This window comes from Juglans microcarpa x Juglans regia, chromosome 3D (assembly GCF_004785595.1).
Source record: "Juglans microcarpa x Juglans regia isolate MS1-56 chromosome 3D, Jm3101_v1.0, whole genome shotgun sequence".
Classification (NCBI taxonomy): Eukaryota; Viridiplantae; Streptophyta; class Magnoliopsida; order Fagales; family Juglandaceae; genus Juglans; species Juglans microcarpa x Juglans regia.
The window spans coordinates 5,450,736-5,457,037 of record NC_054598.1 but is presented as its reverse complement, the minus strand read 5'-3'; the positions used below and the strand labels follow the sequence as shown (position 1 = coordinate 5,457,037).

At 41.4% G+C, this 6,302-nt stretch overlaps 1 long non-coding RNA gene across 1 annotated transcript; it reads left to right on the top strand.

The window, feature by feature from the left end:
• Nucleotides 1-4,929: 4,929 nt before the first annotated feature.
• LOC121256733 lies at nt 4,930-6,295 on the top strand. Its single transcript, XR_005939056.1, has 3 exons — nt 4,930-5,186; nt 5,327-5,331; nt 6,286-6,295. It is a non-coding gene; the product is annotated as an uncharacterized LOC121256733 (long non-coding RNA).
• Nucleotides 6,296-6,302: the final 7 nt, after the last annotated feature.

Genomic DNA, 6,302 nt, shown 5'->3' with positions numbered 1-6,302 from the left:
AACAATTAGAAAACGTACATTCCTGCATCTCAAATTGATAAGGAATCTGACCTAACTATGAGAGAATGATCACCCTAACACCTTTACCTCCGAGTGTCTCCCGATGGCTAGAGGCACGATGATATTGTAGGCGACAACACTTTAACCTCTCAATACTATTTATAGACTTCGGGCCATCATTGTTGGGGAAATCAATACAGCAGAATAAATAAAAGCGGAAATAAAAGAGTACAATCATGCACTCAGTGACACCAAGAATTTAACGTGGTTCGGCAACTACCTACATCCACAGAAAAGAGCTTCACTATTAAATAGTGAAACACAAGAAAATATTACAGAGGAGGAGGATCACACTCCACTCAACTCAACTCTCTTCTTTTCTTTTAGAGCTCTCCGGACTCTCTCTCTTTTTTCTTCTCTTTGGGTGTATCTAAAGCTCTCGCATGAAATTTCAATTTATAGGCGCCTTGCCTCACGTATAAATGCATTTATTTGCATTCAATGGGTAGCTGCTGGGCGCTGAGCGCTGAAGGTTGAGCAAGCAGTCAACAATGACTGCTTGCTTGGGCAGGGATTTCAACAATTCCCCCCCTCCATACCCATTTACTTATATGCTACCCATCCCAGCTATGTTTCTGCATAGCTCAAGCTTTTCACTTGAAACCACCTTCGTCAGCATGTCAGCTGGATTCTCTTTCGTATGGATCTTTACAAGCTTCAACAGTTGTTGTTCCATCGCTTCGCGTATCCAATGATAGCGGATATCAATATGCTTGGTGCAGGAATAGTACATTGAGTTCTTGCTCAAAGCTAGAGCACCTTGACTATCACAATGTACCTTGTAGTCTTCTTGACTAACCCTTAGTTCTTGGAGAAAACACTTCATCCACAACATCTCTTTTTCAACTTCAGCTGCGGTAATGTACTCTACCTCTGTTGTAGATAAAGCAACACACTTCTATAATTTAGACTGCTAAGAGACAACTCCTCCTACAAAAGTGAAGAGAAATCCTGAAGTAGATTTTTTGCTATCCAGATCTCCTGCCATATCTGAATCTGTATAGCCTTCCAAAACTGGTTTAGCTCTCTCAAAACACAAGCACATCTTCGATGTACCTTTTAGGTACCTGAGAATCCACTTGACTGCTTCCCAATGATCATTTCTAAGATTTGAAAGGAATCTGCTCACCATGCCTACAACATGAGCAATATCTGGTCTGGTACAAACAATTGCATACATCAGGCTTCCTACTGCTGAAGAGTAGGAGACTGCTTCCATTTCTTCAATCTCTTTCTTTGAAAAAGGACACGAGGTCTTGCTCAACTTGAAGTGGTTAGCAAGTGGAGTATTGGCTGGCTTAGCATCTCCTATGTTGAAAAGTCTGATGACCCGTTCAACATATTTTTGTTGTGATAGTCACACTCTTTTGGCTTTCCTATCACGAACAATCTTCATGCCCAAGATTTGCTGTGCCGGGCCTAAGTCTTTCATGTCAAAGGACTTGGATAGTTCCTTCTTTAGTTTGTTAATCTTGGACCTATCTCACCAATGATTAACATATCATCAACGTAAAGAAGGAGTATGACAAAGTTGTCATCATGGAACCTTCGAACATAGACACACTGATCTGCAACAAGTCTCTTATAACCATGACTCATCATGAATGAGTCAAACTTCTTGTACCATTGCCTCGACGCTTTCTTAAGGCCATAGAGACTCTTCTTTAACTTGCAGACTAAGTGATCTTTCCCTGGAGCTTCAAACCCTTATGATTGCTCCATATAGATTTCCTCCTCCAATTCTCCATGGAGAAAGGTTGTCTTCACATCCATTTGTTCGAATTCCAAATTTAAGCTGGCTACCAATACGAGTATATAACTCGGATTGACATCATTTTTACCACCGGAAAAAATATCTCGTCAAAGTCGATTCCCTTCTTCTGCTGGAATCCTTTGACAACCAATCTGGCCTTGTGCTTTATCAGCTTTCCTTGACCATCTTTCTTCAGCTTGAACACTCATTTGTTCTTTAGGTCTTTCTTTCCTTCAAGAAGTTTCACCAACTCATAGATCTGATTTTTCTGCAAAGAACTCATCTCTTCTTGCATTGCCTACACCCATAGGCTTCTATCAGCATGAGTTTGAACTTCCTGGAAGCTCTCCGGCTCCCCCTCATTATTAAGCAGAATATAGTCTGATTCCGGATATCTCATCGATGAAATCAGTAGACGGCCTCTTGCCGATTTTCTTGGTTGAGCTTCATCAACCAAATGAGGTTCATCACCATCTAACCCTTGTGGTGGTACACCAGCTACTGGTGGAGAGGGTTCTTGCTCCCCCTACTCGACACCATGAGCTTCTTCTTCTGCTTCTGGATCTCGATCATGCATATCCTCATTATCTGTGGCGAACTGTAATGGTGCAGGATGTGGAGTATATGAACTAAGCTCTACTGTCATTGAGGAAGCTTCAGTTCCTATATGCTGGTTTTCATGGAACACAACGTCCCTACTTCTGACAATTCTCTTTGTCACTGGATCTCATAACTTGTATCAGAATTCTTCATCTCCATATCTAACAAAGATACATGGAGTTGACTTGAAATCGAGCTTCTGTCTCAACTTCTTAGATACGTGTGCAAAGGCTTTGCACCCAAACACTCTCAGGTGAGAGTAAGAGACATCTTTTTCAGACCAAACCTTCTCAGGAATTTCAAATTCCAGTGGTGCAAAAGGTGATCTGTTGATCAGGTAACATGCAGCACAAACAACTTTATCTGTTACCTCCCAATGACTCTTCTTCCATGGGACCACATACATCAGAGTGTACCAGACTCAACAACTTTGATCTTCTCTTCGTAGAGGAATTAAACGAGACTCTGCATTGTTTGCCAAACAAACAGTACTCACAAGGGTTTAACGTTGTTCCTTTGGCAACTTTGATGAGTGCTTTCTTCACAAGCGTATCCAACCATTTCTCACCCATGTGTCCGAGTCTCTTGTACCACAGATTCGATGATGCCTTGTCTTCCATTGCATTGAGGCTATCAGAACCAATTTTTACATGGGTCTTGTACAACGTACCACAAATATGTCATCGGGCGACAACCATGGCACCTTGTGACAGCTTCCAAGTACCATTGCTGAAGTAGCTGTCATAGCCCAGTCGATCAAGGGCTGTTCTCGAAATTAGGTTGAGCTGAAGGTCAGGGTGTCGAACATCTTTCAACACCATGGTGCAACCAACGTTGGTTTTTATCTGCACTTCGCCAACTCCCACGATCTTCGAGGAACTGATGTTCCCCATTCTTATCGTACCAAAGTCTCCTGCTTTATACATAGTGAAAAAATCACTATGGGAAGTGGCGTGGTATGATGTTGTTATGTCTACCACCCACTTAACATCATGGCTTGCAATGTGCAAACACGTCTCGTCACTGGTGGAGAGTATTGCCACATCTCCCGAAAGAGTGACAAGGGTTTCACCATCTTTTTTCTTCAGCTTACTGCTTTGACCTTACTCCCTTAAAAACTTGCGGCAATTTTTCCTCATGTGGCATTCTTTGCCACAATGGTAACACTTCATGTTACCTGTCTCCTAGTTCTTGCTACTGCTGGACCTTCCACGTGGTTGAGATTTTCCTCTGTTTCTGCCTCCACTTCTCCCTCTGTCATTACCTTGAGACCTTTCTCTACTCTTGGTGACAAGCGCATGAGATTGATTCATGCTCGTCTCCTTTCGTCTGACCTCCTCATTAAACAGGGCATCCTTAACCATCGTCATGGTAAGTTTGCTATCTGGAGTAGAGTTATTTAGGGAGACCACCAGTGTCTCCCAACTATCTGGTAATGAACTGAGAAGTAGTAGGGTTTGTTCTTTATTGCCAAGATTCAATTTGACGGACCCGAGCTGGTTAACTAGGTTTTGAAACTCGCTAATGTGCTCAGCAACAGAGGTGTTACTCTTCAACTTTAAGTTAACAAGCCGTCTCATCAAGAGGGCCTTATTTCGAGTAGTCTTAGCCTGATACATATCCTCCAACTTTTTCCAGAGGTTATATGCATCTGTCTCCTAGGCCACGTGGTGAAGGACACTATGGTCAATCCATTGCCTGATCTGACCGATAGTCTTCTTGTGCATCTTTTTCCACACTTGATTTGTAACATCATCTAGCTTCTTTCCTTAATCTTCCAAGGGTTCAGACAGATCTTTACAGTTCAAGAGATCCTCCATTCGAGGTCTCCAAAGACTGTAGTTCGAGGCAGTTAGTTTTATTATGGCGCTTGATGCTGAATCCTCCATAGATTTAGACTGATTCTAAATATAAAATGTAAGTACAGGATCTTTGAGGTTGAATATCGCAAAACGTACAGCACCGTTGTGTCCGGAATGCCTGATTTTTGTTGGAAACGAGTCTTGTTTCGTCAAAATCGAACTCAAATAGCACAAGAAATAGCAAAGAATCACAACAAGAACTCTGTCGCGCGTGCAGCGCGTGGCACGACAAACAACGTGTAAGCGCATGTACCTCACGCCCTCTCTAGAGTTAGGGCGCGTGTAAGTCACGCGCAAGGACTCTCTCTGGAGCGCGTGCGGCTCGTGTAGAGAGTGGGGATCACGCGCTCGAGCCTCTCCGAGGCGTGTGTGGCGCATGTTAAGAGTGGTGATCACGCGCTTGAGCCTCTCCTGGGCGTGTGTGGCGTGTGTTGAGAGTGGGCTCACTCTCCGATCTTTAGAGGGTGCGTGGGGGAGCGTGCAACATACTTCCAATCTCTAGTTTTCACCGCTTTTCTTGTCTCGATGAGACGAACACAGTGGTATGCTCAAATTTGAAAACTGAGCTACGCACTAAAAACGAGTTTTCTTAAAAAAACTCCTCCCAACAATCGCTCTGATACCATTTATTGGAAAAATCAACACAAGGGAAGGAATAAAAGCGGATATAAAAGAGTACAATCATGCACTCAGTGACACCAAGAATTTAACGTGAGTCGGCAACTGCCTACATCTACAGAAAAGAGTTTCACTATTAAATAGTGAAACACAAGAAAATATTACAGAGGAGGAGGATTACACTCTACTCAACTCAACTCTCTTCTTTTCTTTCAGAGCTCTCCGAGCTCTCTCACTTTTCTCTTCTCTTTGGGAGTATTTGAAGTTTTCGCATGAAGCTTTAATTTATAGGCGTCTCGCCTCATGTATGAATGCATTTATTTGCATTCAACGGGTAGCTGCTGGGCGCTGAGCACTGAGCGCTGAAGGTTGAGTAAGCAGTCAACAATGACTGCTTGCTTGGGCATGGATTTCAACAATCATGAAATCTAAGACTTTGTGTTTGACTGTGATTAGAGAAATGAATTTAATCTTATTTCTTAGGAGTTTTCTTATCCCGTTATAACTCATATATTAACTGTTAAGTTTTGAGCTATTTCAAACTTTATCAAAATGGGTGTGTGGGACATAGAGTTTAAATAAAACTCTTACAATAATTAGTTAGACAATATATATTCTGGGTCTTGTTTTTACCTTCCTCATGAATTGGGTCCTTGTGATTCGTAAGTGAGCACTTTTGTATAAGTATTTGGGGAAGAAGATCTAAGGACTATACACATATGTGTATGACAGATTTTGTATTAATTCCAGATTTTCTGGCATTTTTCATTTGTTCACCAAGAACTACTGGAGCTAATATTAATTAAATGCCCAGCTATATATATATATATATATATATATGCATTACTTTTTCTCGGTGCTTGTCTCGTAGCTATAAGATTTAGGCATAATGTATAATACTCTTATATTATATTATAGAACGTTTGTGATACGTCCCAAAACTCATTTATCATGCATCTAAAATACATATATAATAATGTGATATCCGCAGATAAACTGATCATCATTGATCTCATGTAGGAATGCCGGATGTTAATTTGAAGCTGCCGATCGATTGCTTGGAAATAGTTAGCCTGTCCAGGATATAATGCTGTGATCAGTTTAGTGGATATGATGATGCAGGGTTAATTAACCCATGCATGCAATGGCTGGCTTATTATATATAATAATGTTGGTTAATTTGTCTCAAATCATCTGAATGCAGCTGGTTAATTCATTTCCAGTAGTACTCGTACTAGTACTACTACTGTATTTTCCTAATATTATTTATTTTTCTCATTTCTTTGTTTTGTTTGATTCTGTGAGTACTTGGCGTTTCTCATATATAGGAGTACCTAGTACGTACCACTATTCGGTTCCGAACTCAGTTTCCCACCCCGGCCAGAACTCGAGTCTTCACGTAATTCTTC